This window comes from Nelumbo lutea, chromosome 2 (assembly GCF_056320005.1).
Source record: "Nelumbo lutea isolate HS-2025 chromosome 2, American lotus-T2T, whole genome shotgun sequence".
Classification (NCBI taxonomy): domain Eukaryota; kingdom Viridiplantae; phylum Streptophyta; class Magnoliopsida; order Proteales; family Nelumbonaceae; genus Nelumbo; species Nelumbo lutea.
The window spans coordinates 106,563,220-106,581,789 of record NC_142685.1 but is presented as its reverse complement, the minus strand read 5'-3'; the positions used below and the strand labels follow the sequence as shown (position 1 = coordinate 106,581,789).

Here is an 18,570-nt window from a genome sequence, read left to right as displayed (position 1 = left end):
ATTATTTAATATACATGATCGCTACACAATTTCCAAGAGACTGGGATGTCATATAACTACAATATACCTTCATCTTCTAATTTCAAGATGAAAGAAAGAAACCTTCTTCTAATTCTAAAGTGTTGATCTTGTCATGCTATTCAAAATTCGTGTGTGATTTACCAAAAAAAAGCATGAGTCTTAGAGAGTATAAAGACTAGTGTAAGAGCATGTGCTATGCAAGTAAAGAATAAAGATATATGTTGACATTATATAATTAAATTTAATTTTTTATAACTTGCACCAAAACCAAGCCAAGCATTTGCTTTATATAGTATAGATTAGGGAAAATTAAAAGGAGGTACCCTGCATGTTACTTGGGAGTAGTTATATTTAAGGGATTCAACTTGAACTTTCCATGATGAGGTACCATGTACTTTTAGAAATCAACATTCAAGTGCAAGTTTGTTAACCAACATTATTATGAGTGGTAAATTTACTAAAATGCCCATTTATGATTTGACTAACTAAGAGATCAAAATTGCAAAATAACAGAAATTGACATGGTTGATGCACATATCCTTTTTAAATGCCCAATTTGTTCAACTCTGAGAAAAAATGGGAAAGAAAGGGTTACGAATAGACCTGTTCATGGGCTGGGCTTCAAGCCTAACTTTACACTAACTCGGGCTTGGGCTTCGGCACATTAGAATTTTGACAAAAACTTAGCCCAAGACCAGTCCATGAATAGTTCTAATTATGAACATGGGTTTTAGAGACTCAATAAAAGAGAGGGAAAAAAGGTATCATAAAATATACAAAAGGTAGTTTTAGGATTTTTAAATGTTCCAAGGCACATGAGGCATCACATTCTCAAGATAATTGATATAATAATAATGTTTGGACTTGAGTGCTTATTTAAGTATAGGGAACCTCATCTTAAGCAAAAGTTGAGACACTAAGGCTGTATTTAGATGCGATGTAAATCAAGAACCGATATAAAATTTATTTCAGTTTGCTTTTGTACATGTTTGGTAAAAAAGTGTAATCATTATTGACGTAAAATTATACTCCGGTTCAGTTTACATAAGTTTGGATGGAGTGTAGTTTTATGTCGATGATAGATATAAAACCTCATTACATTTAAAGTTTTACATCAATAATCGATATAAAAACTACATCGATTTTATCGATGTAAAACTTAAACAACTTTTTACAGTGATTTCAAAATACAACGGTCATATATATTTAAAGTTCAGTGTAAAAAAAAAAAGGTAAACTGACATCATTTCAATCAATTGCTATCACCACATTTGGGTTGGATTCAGAAATAAGGATCAAATATCTGACTTTGACCTAATTCTTTGGTGTAGCTAGCTCTAACATTTCTCGTCTCTACACAACCCAAAAAGAGACGAAAGAAAAGAAATAAAATCAAAAGGCAAGCTCATGTTTAGAAGTGCATATTTGATAAATAAGTGTTCATGAACGCTTATTGACAAATCACTTATTTCAAATAAGGGTAGTATAGGTATTTTTAAAATGATGTGATGGATCAAGATGGGTCAGAATAGAAATACTTACTTAAAAATAAACTCAAAATTTGGACTTATTTGAACTTATTTGAAATAAGCACTTATTTGAACACATTTGAAAATTTTCAAATGGGCCAGAATAGACCTTATTCAAGAATAAATACTTATTTAAACTTATTTTCCGAATGCAAATAACTAGTGCTTGCTTTATTGATGTTGTTCTCAGCCAAAACAAGTGTTTATTTAATTAAACACTTAAAAAAGTCCTCCCAAACATAGCCCCCTAACCATTTCACTTTTAGAATTAGAATGAAATTCGTCGAAATGGGTCACCCAAGTATGTTAGATACCTATTCTACTGTTAGTCCATGACTCCATGCAGCATTACTATTTGAACATTCAGATAAAATAAAAAAAGGTTGACCTGAAGGCACTAGGCAGGCACCACCTACATTATATCAGGCGCGTTTAATATAAGTTAGAGAAAGAAGGAAGACTAAGCCCTATTCACACCTACCAAACCCTTTATTTTTTTCAGCACATCCTTCTTGACTTGTTTTTGGCATGAAAGACATGAAAATGATACATAATCTGTGGGTGAAATAACAAGGGGTTGTTTCAGGTCTTATTTTCCAAACTTTTACCAGAAACAAATGCATTTGATCACCCTTATATACTGGTTCAGAGGATCACTATATACTTCTGCCTTCAATTCATCAACGAACAGCAAGTTTCAAGTTTCTTTCCTATTGGAGAAGTCTAAAATCAAAATTATCCAGAATTGCTGAGTTGAGGTGGTGAGGTGTGTTAGAGAATAAAACCTATTCAAGGACCTCACTTAACAGCTTAATCTTTTAGGTTAGTTGGTTATTTGAGATGGTACCAGAGCCACTTTGACCAAGTGATCTAGTGTTTGATTCTTGTCACCCCCATTATAATTAATTAAGTTTCAGCACAAGGTATGAGTGGACTTGTGCTGTCCATACTTCAAGCCCAATTGGCTTTCGTGTAAAGGGACATGTTAGAGAATAAAATCTATTCAAGGACCTTAATTTTATGATTTTCCACGTCCTCCACAATCAAAGCACTTGCAGAGGGAGAATACAGTCAAACAAAATTGTGCTCCCTTCTTACAGCCATTTTCAGCTGTATATTGGGGCATCTTCATACTTATATCTTTTTTATTTATGGGAAAATATTCCCAATGCAGGGCTAAAAAGGGCTATGAGAACAGTGTGAGCACCAAGTCCGATTTCACACTTAGAATGCCCACAAACCATTACAAGTAAGCACCGCCACCTCCATCTCCATCATCGCCACCATATAACTACAAGGCTCTGTGCCACCATCACCACCACCTCCCCACCTCCATTGTACCACTGCTAGTCTCCACCACCATCCCTAAGACTAAAAAGGAAGAATAATGAAGAATGAAAAAAAGCATGATTCAAAGTATCTCCAAAGAAAGATTCTGATATTTAAACTTAAAAGAAACAACCCTAAATCTTATTATATAGAATATAGGGTCCAGTAATGAATCATATTCTTATAAGCTTAACTACAAACATTTGGACTGCCAACTTAACATACAAAAATTAAATTTTCCCAATGCAGACAGTGAACACAATTTTATTAAACCAGTGTCGTCACAAGCAACAACTAATATGCCATTGGTGGTAGAAAAAAGAGATGCGTTTAATTACATTAGCTTAGACTTACAATTTAAACTTAAAATAGGTTCGATATATACTACAGTCCCGCCTTTTAGTTTAGGAAATCTTGATGTAATGTTTCAAGTAAAAGTGGGAATCTGAAAGAAGAAAGGAGAAAACAATTCCAACATCATAAATTCAAGCCATGAGAGAAATGCTAGCTCATGACTGATGAACCACCAGCTCTAGCAATTCAATATCCAGTTTGAACATGTGGCTACTATACAAAAAATTAACTGATTTAATTAAACTTCATGAAAGCAAAGCTAGATACCTTACATGAAAAAGAAAGAATAACCTTCTATATTTTCCCTTCAAAGTTTTAATTTTGTAATGGGAAATGCCTGCATTTGGAGTTGGGATTTTATACAAATATGCACACTTGCACAATGCAAATACATACAAATTAATACAAAATACAAGATTTTACACTTTACATATTTGTATTTATACTCCTTCCAAACTGAGCTTACAGCACGTAAAGGTTGGGAAGGCTTCAATCATAAATTAAGTGCATGCATGCATGTCTTTCTGATTTCTCTTCGGGCTTGTTTAATGAGGTTCTAAAACTAGTTGATTACTAAACCCTCTTCAGATTTCTCTTTGAGCCCATTTTTGTTTTGGATTTTGAGGGGGGGAAATCCCATCTTCCATGTGGATAACTTTTCCACCCCCTGGAAGTTGCCAATTGTCCCTTTTAATAATGGCTTTTTTTATGGCTAAAAACAGTCATTTTCTTATTTAGATGGGAAATAAAAGAATATGGATAAATATAATTCCCCCCGATAAATATTTCACAGGAAATAATTACCCGAATAAGTATATTTACCTAGATAACTTCGCAAAAAGAAAATGGGGGCTTTATGTCATCAGAAATCCATGCTTGAGATCTTTGGATCCTCATGTCACAGATATGAACATGCATAGTGGCCATGCTTATCTATATGTACTTTGTCCTATAGATAAGTGAGACAAATTTATGATCCTCTATGGTCAACCTTTACAAGGATTGCACTGATCACTTCTGTATATTATAAAATGGGTTTGACGACTGATCCTAAATCTTTATATATATATATATATATATATATATATATATATATATATATATATATATATATATTTGTCGATTAATTAACGCGAGGTTGACTTGGATTATATTAAGAAATAATTAGTTGTCATTTTGTCAATGATTTCAATACATCTGACACACACAGACCATTTCATTTTCTCTTCACTGCATAATCTTTTCCGAACAAAAGCAGATATTATGTATACAATTCTATAAACCCAATCATATGATCAAGTGCAGTAAGAAAAAAGCGAGCTCAGAGTTCTTTTTTTTTTTCAAATACAGACTTTATTTCCTGAGTTCCACTTCTTTAACATCTATAGAATGAACACTTCGTTCTATATATTTTGCAAGCCATGGAAAACTAAACAAACCAAACGACTTTCAAAGATGAAGCCAAATGGCTTTTAGTTTCACCCGATTATTTATTTTAGTAAACTGCAAATAAAGGACCTGCAAGAAACTACTATATGCATTACTTGATCTCAAGTCAAGGCTTTGATCCAAATGAAACCGCTAGAATCTTGCTTGAGACATGGCTGCTTCTTCAAATATCTATATTAACGTTATCGGATATATGTATCTTAGAGGTAAGTAGTGGTGGGGATTACTTTATGGTCATACAGAGAGGAGGAGAAGATTGTGGTGGTGACTGGTGAAAGAGTTGATTTATCTAAGGAGCCGGCGGCAACCATGAGTAGAAGCCAACTAATTATAATGAGGCAGACGCAAACAGATGGATTACATTTTGGCTCTTTTAGTAGTGGGGTGGAGGTGGTGAATGATGGTAGTATGGAGGCTGAGATGGTGAGGGTAGTGGGGGAGACATGTAGTAGTATGGAGGTGTCTTAGATGGTGAGGGTGGTGGTGGGGACTTGTAGTATGGTGGTGTTTTAGATGGTAGAGGTGGTGAGGGTGGTGGGGGAGACTTGTGGTAGTATGGAGGTGATTTAGATGGTGAAGATGGCGGGGGGGACTTGTAGTATGGTGGTGTTTTAGATGGTCGAGGCGATGAGGGTGGAGGGGGAGACGTTTAAATGTATGGAGGTGTTTTAGATGGTGGATGTGGTGAGGGTGGTGGGGGAAACATGTAGTACGGTGGTGTTTTAGGTGGTGGACGGGGAGGTCTGTAATTGTTTGGAGGTGATTGAGATGGTGGAGGTGGTGAGGACGGTGGGGGAGACTTGTAGTATGGTGGTGAAGGTGATGAGGGTGGTGGGGGAGACTTGTAGTATGGAGGTGATTTAGATGGTGAGGGTGGTGGGGGAGATTTGTAGTAGTATGGAGGTGTGCGAGGAGGAAGGGATGGGTATGGTGGTGGAGGGGACTTGTAATAGTATGGGGGAGGTGGTGACAGATGAGGAGGTGGAGGGTGTGGAGATGGGGATGGAGGTGGTGGTGGAGAAGACTTGTTGTAGTATGGATGAGAGGGTGGTGGTGATGGAGGGGATTTGTAGTACTGGTATGGAGGAGGTGGGGATGGAGATGGAGGGGGCGGAGGTGGTGATTTAAAGTAGTATGAATGAGGAGGAGATGTTGGTGGTGGAGGGTTATAGTTGTATGGTGGCGGTGGGTATGGTGACGAAGGTGGCGGTGGTTTGTGAAATAAGGGAGGGAGCCGGATATCAAAAGCCGCAACCCTGTCAGCTGCCAGGCAAAATGCCATGGCATAGAAAAGGCTCTGCCAAAGGCTGAGTGCCATGTCTGGCAGCTCAAAATGGTTATCCAGCCAGAAGTCGATCTCCTCTTGTTCAAGATAAGTAGAATGATGAAGAGTAGATCAAAAGACTACTTAATTAATGACGAATACTTTGAAATGAGGCTAGCCCTTTATATAGCCATTCTTTTAACCATTGTAGAAAATTGTACAGGATTCTTTCATTTTCATATAGATATTATCAACCTGGTAAAATCTTATTGCTATATATACATATACTTGCATCATCTTAGACTTCTGTATAATGTTCAAAATTCATCCAATGGGTGTGGCCCAACCATGGAGTTTTCATAACTCAAAGTTTATGCATAAGGCGTTGCCTATTAGCATCTCTACCTTTGGAATCTAAACAACTCACAAGTTCTATTAAAACTTTGTCTATCTACACCGACCCAGAAGACAATTGAAACAATCCTTTCTGAAGAGATTCCTATGCATGAAAAACAGACATTTCAAATGTCCTTCCGTTCTACTTTTAAAATATTAAAATTTTCAAACTAATAAAAAATATGAATTAGGGTTTCTTCAGCATATTTTCGTTTAAATAAAAAATAAGGATTTACAGAGCTGAAACTAATAAAGAAACCACCAATAATAATTCCGACTTTGGTCTTCTAAAATTGAACGCCTGAAGCGGAGACAACTCTCTGACTTATACACAATTATCAACTAGTATCGTGTTCTATTACTTGTTGTTACTAAGAAGGTTTGTTTGCTCTTGTCGAGTCCGGTCCTCCACAGGGAACAAACAACCGAGCTATATGAGATTCTTGAATGAAAGTCTGGCTCTGTACTTAATGTCTACTGACCCAAACATACTGGATTTTAAGAGTTTGAGCTGACAGAATCATTTGGGTGGAAGTAAAATTTACAAAGAGTGTTTCAACTTCAAGTGCTCGATTCTTTGAAGTCAGAACTCCTATTCGAGGTTTTTTCTGCTTGGTGATATTCAGTTTTGTAACGAGAGTGGGAGGACATTTGAAACATCTGTTGCTCTCACTGGCACATGTAAAATTTAAGTATGGGAGAGTGCTGACATGACACTCTCTAATTTGATGTACAAAAAGTTCTCTAAGGAGAATTGTGCAGGACATCCGAACTCATTTGAAACATCTCTCGTATTTGTATATTTTAATTCATGTGGTGATGTTCCCGATGTGCGAGTATGATAACGTCTGGGGAGAATCTTGGAATTGGGAACACTTCCCATGAATATAAAGTCTGTTTTTTTATTTTTTTTTATTTTTTATGAGGACCAATTTGTTAAGAGGATCTTGGAATTCCAACCAATCACACACACATTAAAGTCTATTTATTTTTTTATTGATTTATGTTTTATAAAATGTAATTTCACATTTAATAAATTGTACTTACCATTATATTCAACAAATTACATATTTACAGATTCAATAAACTTATATGCAAATTTCTTCTTTAATCTAATCATGCATAAACCCTACATTATCATTAATTTTTTAGGGAAATTAATAAATTTCTTCTTTGATCTTGTACCACTGTTATCATAATAACTTTGAAGTCATAAATTCAAAGAATGCGTGCATCGAATAATGATACTTTGATTCACTAGCCAACTTATGTACCAGCTATATCCGTAAATTCACTGTTCATTAGGCATTTGGGCCAAGTACAAAGGTTAGGAGACTTTTCAAGTTTCAATTAGGGCCAAATCAAATGTCAACTAAACGACATGGTATCACCAGCGATGAGTAGGTTTGCATGGCCCACCAACATACAATGTAGACCATTAATCAACTTGTGTCAATATATATAGAGAGAAAGAGAAAGAGAGAGAGAGAATTCATTGTAGACCTATCAATTTTAGGTAAGTATAGAATTTGAATTGCCTATTTTTCTTAGAAATGGGCATAATAGGAATATAGAGGAATTTTGAGAAATGCATTTAGTTTAAGAATTGATTAAACTATTTTAAATTTTAATGTTTTGATATTCCTAATTATCTAAATCCAAAATTATATTGGTGGGGGTCTCATTTGACATTGTTTTATGAAATTTGGACAATTATAAGAATTTTTTGTAAAAAGAATTGGCTCATATGACATCATAATTAATTTAAAGAGGATGTTTGGGAAGTCTTTTTAAGGGGTCTTTCAAGCCTTTCAAAGGTCAGAAGACCTTGTATTTAGCTTTTTCGTTTGGCAACCACAAGATAGAAAGCCAAAAAGATAGCCCCCTAAAAAGCTCGAGGAGGCTGAAAATTGTACAAAATCCAAAAGCTTCATTTGAGGCTTCTAGTATTTTTTAACTTACGAGATCTTTCTTCATTCGAAAAAAAAAAAAAAAGAAAAACAACCTTTGTTTCACTCTCACATTTCACCACCGAGGAATCTGAACACATAGGCCTTCTAAATGAGCGAACCTCCACACATTTGCATAAGCCAATGTGTAGGTGGGGCCCATAAGTGCTAAATACACATTTGAATGCATTAGTGGGTCCCACACATGACATTTCGAAGGTGTATTTCCATCTAAATGCTCAACAATTATTTGTTGTGCTATATGTGTTTCCAAATGGTCTTTGGGTCCTTTTGCTTTTAAGATCTATGAAAAAAATTGCAACCAATCAGTCTTTAGTCTTTCAAGATCTACCCATAAATGCTCATCAGTCTTTTAAGGTCTTGAGCTTTTGGAAGATTTCTTAAAAAGACTTGTCAAATACCTCCTAAATTTATATGAAAATAAAGTTTTATCACCCAAAGTTTTTTTTTAGTATTATCATGAATATATATTTCCAAAACATGTCGAACGTGTCACCACATGTTTCTTTTAATAATGAAACCAATTATTGCCTAAGTAAAATCGGATTTTTTGGGCATGCCATACTTGGACACAAAAAAGCCTCAATTCATGTTTATTCTTAAGGCTCGGTTTGGAAAGAGTACAAATAAAAATATGTATAGTGCAAATGCATGCAAAATAATACAAAATATAAGGTTTTACACTTCATATTTGCATTTGTACTCCTTCCAAACTGAGCCTAAGGCTTAGAATTGAAGGAATACAAATAGGAATATACAGAGTGTAATCCAAATGGATAAATCCAAACATATTTGTATGTATTTGTACTGTACATATTTGTATTTATATTCTTTCCAAACTGAATTGCATAAGGGTCCAACCCAAACATTATTCTGCTCCATTCCTACCCAGTCCTGATAAGTATAAGCTAAAAAGGGCTCCAAGATGCAAACTAAATGCACTAACCCAAATATATTTGTATATATTTGCATTGTATACATTTGTATATGTATTCCTTCCAAACTGAATTGCATAATGATATAACTCAAACATTATTTTGCCTCATTCCCTACCCAATAGTGACAAGTATAAGCTAAAAAGGGCTCCAAGATGCAAACGAAATGGGCTAGAAGATGCTCCACCCAATTAGTTTGGTTACATTAAACTAAAAATGAATTAGATTGAATTGGGATCAGGTATTGGAATCGGGTATCGGGTACAGAAAATTCTTCGAATCGAGGATCAAAGTACTGGTATCGGATATTGTATTGGATAAGTCGGATACGAATATGCTTTGAAAACGCATAGATACGAATGAAGGATATAGAAACGCTTAGATAACTAGGGAAATGCATGCAAATCACATAAATACATTAATAATACTAAATCAAAAGCTCAATTATCTATGTATATGATATAAACACATGAGAAATGCATATACAATAGGTTATACGAAGAGAAATATTACAATAAATAATACCAGGACCGTAGAACATTCAAATATCATACAATAATTATTACATTTAATTTCAATTTTTATAATTATAATTTTCAATATTTATTAAGTTTTGAGATTATTTATTAATTTAGTATTTTTATTTAATAAAAATTCTTTTTAAATAATAAATATGATTTTATTTTTAACATATAATGCTTTTATTTTATATAGAATTGTAAAACAAAACGAACAAATCATTTAAGATAAATAAAATAAATTATTTATAATTTTCAGTTTTTATTAATTTTTTTGGGGAAATTAAATCTTAAATGATTCATTTCAGTTTATATAATTATAATTTTCTGTTTTCCATTAAAGTTGGAAAAATTTATTTGTTTAGTATTTTTATGTAATAACTCTATTTTTTCAAATAATAACTATGTTTTCATTTTTAACATATAAGTTTGTGTAAAATAAAATATAGAAATCATCTAAGGTAGATGAAATATATTTTTTTATAATTTTTAGTTTTTATTAAATGTTTTGGAAAAAATAAATCTTAAATTATTTATTTCAATTTTTGTAATACTATTTTTTTATTTTTTATTAAAAGTAAAAATAATCCAAAAGTAGTCAATATATAGTTTTGTCAAACTAGGCATGAATATGCCTCCATATCAGTGTGTATCGGACCGTATCCAATGATATAGTATGATATGACCAAATATGGAGGCACATCATGCTGATATGTATGACTGATAGGATATATTTTCAATCATAGCTTATCCCATATATATGGATAAAATATGCCCCATATTAGAAGTATCGTATCGATACCTTAATCCTTGCTTCAATGCATAGCTGAAAATGCTGTTGATGTCAGAAACACACTTTGAAAAGCAAATTTGGACTCCAACAATATTCTACAAATCCAAATTAACTAGTATAATGCCATAGAAACCCTAATGATACTCCTGTTATACTATTATACCATGAGATGAGAGGTCTATCATCATTTTCCCTTTGGAAAATTTCGATTTCGCTGGCTGCTGCTGAAATTGAGTCAAAAAGACAACCAACGCGGTTTTACATTGGGAACCATGCATCCTTCTTGATCTGTCCATAGAGTAGGAGACGAGATGGTGGGGTCCCAATATCAAGTTGTTGGATGTAAAATAGGCGTAGGTGACGAGATGGTGGGGCCCTAAAATCAAGATATAGAGCTTTCCATGGCACACCAAAGTCTTTTCTGCATTAGAAAAAAGAGGATGGTTTTAAATGAAAAGAAAAGGATGGGAGGAGTAGTAGCCTTCCATGAGAGTAGCTTTCCATTTCAATCAAGTTGAGTTGCATTTTGCACTTAGGGGTGTCAATAGATCCGTTTTGGATTGAACCTGTTCAAAATAAAATTAATTTAGACGGATTAGAAAGACCATTAAGATATATTGAATTAAATCAGATTAGACTAACTTAATGGTCAAGGTATTTCTTGGATTAGATTGGACCTGGTCCATCTATAATGAATTTATATTGGATTGGGCTGGATTGAGTCAATATCCAATTTATTGAGAGAAGATAAAAAGAAATATGGGTGTCCAAAGACCATATTAGGTTAGAAGCTAGAACCAATCTAAAATAAAATAAATTTGAACATATTGTACAATCCAAAATATTGAATAGGACTAGTCTAAAATGGTCCAAAATATTCATTGAATTTGGATTAGATCTGGTCCATTTGCAATGGGCTGACATTGAACTTGATTGGATTGGACCAAATCCAGTCCAATTAACTCCCCTACTTGCACTCATCCACAATTTCTCAGTACGTATTCCCACTTGCTTCTACACACCAATACACCACTGCATCAACACTTTGGAGCACCAGAGTCTCCTACAGTTATGGTATTAGAGATGTAATGCAGGCTGCCATGCCGAAAGTGTAGGCGGTGCTTGCATGAGCCCTCACGGGCCATGGGCTGGTACGACCTGTGGGCCACAAACCCTTGGCCCAGCCCAGGAAGGAGGTTTGTGTTGTATTAGGCACGGCCTCAGCCAAACACGGCCTGTTTTACACCTTTATTGGTATTGATTGATTGACAATGAGAGTAACATTTTTTTAGTGTATGGTTTGAATCAAATACTAATTTAATATTGGGTTAAACCAGATTATAAGCTGTGAAACGCGTGCATATATAGCAACAACAACGTTTCTGAATTGAGGGATACATCAAACACTTCGTCTTGTTGGAGTACTGCTCACAAAAATAAAATTCATCAATCAAATAAATCAAATCAATTCAATTACACAATAGGAGAAATATAGAGATATTATTCTAGGGAGAATGACGATTCAGTCCAAGGTCAGAATTTTTAGACTCAAAGTACATTTGGGGTAGGTGTTAGTTCAAAATTGATGTTAATTCATGGGCGAACATTGATGTATAAAGTGGGGATATTTGACATTTTATAGATATGCAATGAAAATAAAAAATCTGCAATGGGCTAGTTCATACTTTTCCGAACATTCTAACCTAGCTAAGAAATTAAGTGAGGTATTTAAATACGTTTTATTTCTCTACATGCAATACAAATACCATTGAGCCCCCAGGCTTTCACAAAATTTTAGCTAGAAACAAATTAATATATTTGCATCAGCTTAATTTCCGGATTTAGATGAGGTAAAATGTTGAATTACTTATGAATACAATGATCAGATTGTGTGGAGCTAGAAGTGTCGATGGATTGGGTTTCGGTTGGACCCCATCCCAATTAAAATCAATTTGAATGGATTAGAAAGATCTATAATAGATATTGGATTGGACCTAACCCATTTGTAATTGATATATAGTAGAATACTGGATTGGATTGAACTAACATTATCTGGCCCGATAAGAATATAGGTGTCAATGAATCAGGTAATCAGGTTTACATTGGACCCAACTTAAATTAAAATCAATTCACACAGTTCGGGCGATCCAGGCATTACATTGGACCGGTCCAAACGGTCCAATGTATTTATCGAATTGGATTAAACCCCGATCCATGTGTAATGGATTCATACTAGACCGGATTGGGTTGGACCAGTTGACAGCCCTACGTGGAGCAGCTTAGCATTTTGTTTGATCCATGCTTAGGAGATTATGATTGGGATATGTCAAGGTGACTAACCACCCCTACCCCACGTAAAGAAATAAACGAAAAAAGACGACCTCGAAACATTGTTGCCGTGAAGAACAAGAAGGTATTGATTTTGCCTTATTTTCGCTTTTTTTCTTTTCATGGTTAGTTGCACAAAAATCTGCTTCAAAACCCAATTTTGAACTTGTCCCACATTGAAAAATTATATGCTTTGTTTTCAGTATTTTAATAGGAGCTGATTTACACTCCTTAGAAATAGTAGAGGATAGTATGGGGGTTTGATACCGTGCAACCCGCGCGCACGCATGTACGTGCGTGTGTGCGGCGCAATGGAGCGCTTTAGATGAGCACTTTGCTCACCTATAATGGTAACCAATGAGATGGGATTAAAACTCCTTACTTAGTCACCTGAAATGGTAACCCAACCTGAACTGAAAAACCATCTTGAGAGTAATTGGTTTAAGGTCTTACCACCTTGTGACTATTAAATTAATCAATCAATGTGAGGGATCGTTGGATTTTAATCTTTGATTGGTCAGTTACATGAGAAATTGCACCTACACACTTGATTGAAAAGTTAATTCTTCTCTTACAAAATCCAATTTTGAACTTGTCACACATTGGAAAATTATAAGATTTGTTTTCAGTATTTTAATAGGAGCTGATTTACACTCCTTAGAAATAGTAGAAGAGAGTATGGTGGTTTGATACCACACAACACGTGTGCGCGTTGTGTGCAGCACAATGAGGCATTTTAAATGCACACTTTGCTCGCATTTTGTACGCACTCGCGTGGCTCATGAAGGGCGGCTTTGGTTTTGGTGTGATGCTGAGCATTGGTCACTGTTGATGAGATCAACGGTCACGATTCGATCGGGTGTGATCAAGAGACACAATTCAAAACTAATAGTCATTAACTATTAACTACTTTTTAAATAGTCACAATGTTTGAAATTGTGACTATTCAAGGTGCCTTCTCTGAACCAACACTTACCTTTTCCTAATACCTCTTCATAAACTATTTAAGGAGCATGAATCAGACTTCAAAACACATAATTTCAAAATCCACTTTCTCTCTCTCTCAGTCGGGTCTACTACAATCTCACAGAAAGTTTCTTCGGAGATTCTTTAACTTTACTGGTTGTAGATTCTCGCCCAAGGCTCTGGTGTATCCTGCGAACGGATTTGCCTATTACCCAACAACAAACTCAGTGAAACTGATTGGGGGCAAATAATGTTCTAAAGACAGTATCTTCAGACGTGCCTCAGAGCTTCTCCTCCAAAGTTACAGTGACCCCTTTACCAATAGTCCCCACCTCCACCATCTTCACCACCTCCTCCTCAACACTACAACATTTAAAAGCCACCCCCGCTACCATCTTCATCACCTCCTCCTCAATCCATATAATAGACTACCTCCACCATTATTAGCACCACAAATTTCTTATTGAATCTATTGCAGTATAGATCATAATACTACATGTTCTCAATGTCATTAAGCTACTAATTAACTATGAGGCTTTATTGTGTCAATAAGTACTTGAGAGCAGATGGCCATTGAGCTTCTCCTTCAACAAGCATTTATGTCTCAAGTTAAAAATCATCGATGGCAATCTACTTTCCAATTCTCCTCATCCAGTGATGTTCATGTTGATCCAAGTGTGTGTAGAATTGAACGGCTGAAGTTTCTGGCGGTTTTACCTGCATGCAAAGAGAATGAGAGCAGCTTCACAGTATCGGACCTAAGACACCAACCTCTCAAACAATATGTGAGAGAGAGTAGCTTAATCTGATTAGAGCTAAGGCTGAGAGGATAATTTTCCTTTCTCAGTAAAGGGATTTTCTCATTGTGTTGAAGCACTTGGGAGAGATCCCTTAAATAGTTGCTCCTCCAATGTTAAGTTCCTTGACATTAAGAACAATAGTTACTATAATAACCAATTGAGATAAGCATTAGAATTTATGCTCCACTAGATTTGAGACAAGTGTCTCAACTTGACCAAGGATCTAACCACTTGGTCACCTAGTCTACACTGGATCAAATGGATATCCATTGACCCAATAAGAGCTGGAATATGGATCCAAATTATCCAACAACATTGGCATCTCCATGTATGAAAATGTTTTCAAATAAACAATCAAATAAATTTGTTTTTATAGAAAATAAATAAATAGGTAATTATTTAAAATGAATGATTGTGTATGAGAATGTTGCATGGAGATGATCATCAACTATCAACCATCAACATGTGGCTTGTCACATGGCCACTGGATATTCCAACATGTTGAGGATTAAACGAGGGCCTATGGCCACTCCACCATCATCTCCCACTTGGCCAGTTATGCCCGAGATGAATGGGTGCCGACCAACCCCATTGCTTCAACATGCCTTACATAATCTGTAATTGCAATGGGTTTAGTCAAAGGGTCAGCAATCATATCTTTTGTAGGCACATATTCTACCAGGATCTCATTCCGTTGGTACACATCATATAAATACCGGTAATGGAGATCTATGTGTTTCCCTTTATGGCCGATCTCACCATTTTTAATTGTCTCAATGGCAGTTTGGTTGTCATTGAAGATCTTCACAGCTCCTATTGGCACATCAAGAATTCGGAGTTCTTCCAAGAATCTCCTAATCCAAACTGCTTCAGATGTCGCGGAGCTACAAGAGATGAACTCAGCTTCCATGGTGAATTTGGCTACACAACTTTGTTTTTTGCTTGTCCATGAGACAGCACCCCCTCCTAAGAGGAATAAGTACCCGGTTGTGGATTTTTTATCATCCGGGTCACTTGCAAAATCAGCATCACAATAACCCAGTAATTCTAGATCATTTGCATGATAGGTTAATTTGAAGTATTTTGTTAACTTCAAATATCTAAATATTCTTTTAACAGTCTTCCAATGTATTTTACTTGGGTTACTTTGGTATCTACTAACAAGACCTACTACTGCATATGAGATATCTGGTCTTGTGCAAAGCATGGCATACATCAAGCTATCAATAGCTTGAGCATAGGGTCTATACTTCATTTTCTCTATTTCTTCATTATTAGTGGGTGACATATCTTTACTTAATTTGGTTCCTTTACAAATTGGAGTTTCAACTCCATTACAATATTTCATATTAAATTTCTTTAGGATTTTCTTTAGGTAATGCTCTTGCGAAAGAGTTAAGGTTTTAGTGTTCCTATCTCTTTCTATTTTAATTCCAAGTATATAGCTTGTATCACCCATGTCTTTCATTTCAAAATTGGTTTTCAACCAATCTTTGGTGTCATTAATCATGGATATATTATTTCCAGTAATAAGAATATCATCTACATATAAAGAAAGAACAACAAAATTGCTCCCACTATTCAAAGAGTAAACACAATGATCAAATGGATTATGTATAAATCCAAGTTTAGAAATTGCTTCATGAAAGGTATGATACCACATCCTAGAGGACTGTTTTAAACCATATAATAATTTCTTTAATTTATACACCTTATTTTCTTGTCCCTCTATTACATAACCTTTGGGTTGAGTCATGTATATTTTTTCATTAAGCTTTCCATTGAGAAAAGCTGTTTTGACATCTAACTGACATAACTCTAAGTCCAAAAAGGCAACTAAGGACATTAGGATTCTAATAGGGGTAAACTTGGAAACTGGAGAGTAAGTTTCCTCATAATCAATCCCTTCTACTTGGGTGTACCCTTTTGCTACTAATCTTGCCTTATATTTTTCTATATATCCATCAGCATTGAGTTTTCTCTTTAATATCCATTTACACCCTATAGGTTTTCTGTTCTTGGGTAAAACAACTAATTCCCAAACCTGATTTTTGTTTATTGAGTCTAACTCATCTTGTATAGCTTCACACCACTTTTCTTTATCTGGTGCATCCATAGCATCTTCAAAGTCAATTGGATCATCAAGAGACTCTTCATTCAAAGATGTATAATAATCTTTTAATCTTGATGAAGGGAATCTTTCTCTTTGAACTCTACCTAAGGTGTCATTATTAGGTGAAGCTTGTCTATCAGGTGCAGTATCAGCTTCTATAATTTCTTTGTTTAATTCAAATAAGCTGGGTAAATGTTTATTATCCTCAATTTGATCTTCTAGAAAAACAGCATCCCTGCTCTCTATTAATTCAACTGTTCCATCAGATTTATAATTAACAAACCTATACCCTTTGCTATTATCATTGTACCCTATAAAGGTACATCTTAGACTCTTGTTATCTTACTTGCTTCTTTGCTGATTTGGCACTCTTACATAGGCACTAGCCCCCCAAATTTTGGTGTCAGTTAGGTCTGGTTTTCTACTAGTCCACATTTCATGGGGTGTTAAGCTATTAACTTTAGTTGGAATCTTCTTTAGGATATACACAGCAGTACCTAGGGCCTCTCCCCAAAAGTGTGTTCCTAGACTTGAGTGAGATAACATTGATCTTACCATATCCACCAAAGTCCTATTTCTCCTTTCAGCCATTCCATTCTGTTGTGGCATGAAGGACATGTTAATTGGTGTATGATTCCATTTTATGTACAAAAGTCACTAAATAGGTTAGAAAAATATTCTCCTCCTCTATCACTCCTAAGAGTTTTTATTTTTCTACCCAAATGGTTTTCTACAAGTGTTTTATACTCTTTAAATTTTTCTAAGACTTCTGATTTTCTTTTAATCAGATACACAAAATCAAATCCGGAGAAATCATCTATAAAAGTTACAAAATATTCCATACCCCTATGTGTTTTTACATTCAAAGGGCCACAAACATAATAGTGTATTATAGCCAATAATTCCTCTGATTTCTTTCCCTTCTTAAAAGGGATCCTAGTCATTTTTCCACTAAGGCATGGTTCACAATAATTAAAATTTATTTCTATTTTGGGAATTAAGCCATTGGTGCTCATTCTCATCATTTTATCTTTATTTATGTGACAAAGTGTCATGTGCCATATGTACGCATTTTCATTCACATGATAAGCACAATTATAACTAGAAAGAGCATCAACTTTATTAATAGTCAAATGATACAATCCATCAGACTTATTCCCAAGCATTAAAACTCTACCATGCTTTCCTATGGTCACCTTTCCTCCCTTGAAACGTACATCAAAACCCTCCTCATGTAATAGAGGAACAGACAATAAGTTTCTCCTAAAATTAGGTGCATACAATACATCATTAAGGATTAAATTTGTATTCTCATTTATAGGGATCTTCACTTTTCCAGTTCCAAGCACATCAGTGTAGGTGTTGTTTACCATAAAAATTTTGTGTTCTCCTATCTTCATTTCCTTCAATTCTAGGAACATCTCTTTAGTTTTGCAAATATGCTTAGAGGAGCCAAAATCTATACACCAATCAGAAAGAACAAAATTAGTAAAGTAGGATTCAGAGACTACACACACTGTCTTTCTTTTCAGTTTTTCCTTTTTCATTATTTGATTTATTCTTCTTGCATTCTGGGCAGTTATATTTTGTATAGTCTTGTTTTTCACAATTAAAGCAATGCTTACCCTTAGTCTTCTTGAATCCTTTTGAGAATTTAAATTTCTTGTTAAATTTCTTCCCATTAGCATTTTTGAAAAACTTGCCCTTAGGTTTTTTGGTCATTTGGGAAGTTTCAGATGGTTTGGGAGTAACCATTAAGGATGAAGGTTGGGATTTCTTCCTCTTCCTTTCAGCCTCCAATCCTA

General features: G+C 34.9%; 1 protein-coding gene across 1 annotated transcript in view; it reads right to left on the bottom strand.

Moving 5' to 3' along the window:
• Positions 1-10,544: 10,544 nt before the first annotated feature.
• LOC148872550 (putative disease resistance protein RGA4) overlaps positions 10,545-18,570 on the bottom strand; it is a 30,434-nt gene continuing 22,408 nt past the window's right edge. Inside the window, exon 2 of the mRNA XM_088972279.1 lies at positions 10,545-11,124. The gene's annotated coding sequence lies outside the window, so the exon portion shown is untranslated. The remainder of the gene's footprint in view (positions 11,125-18,570) is intronic.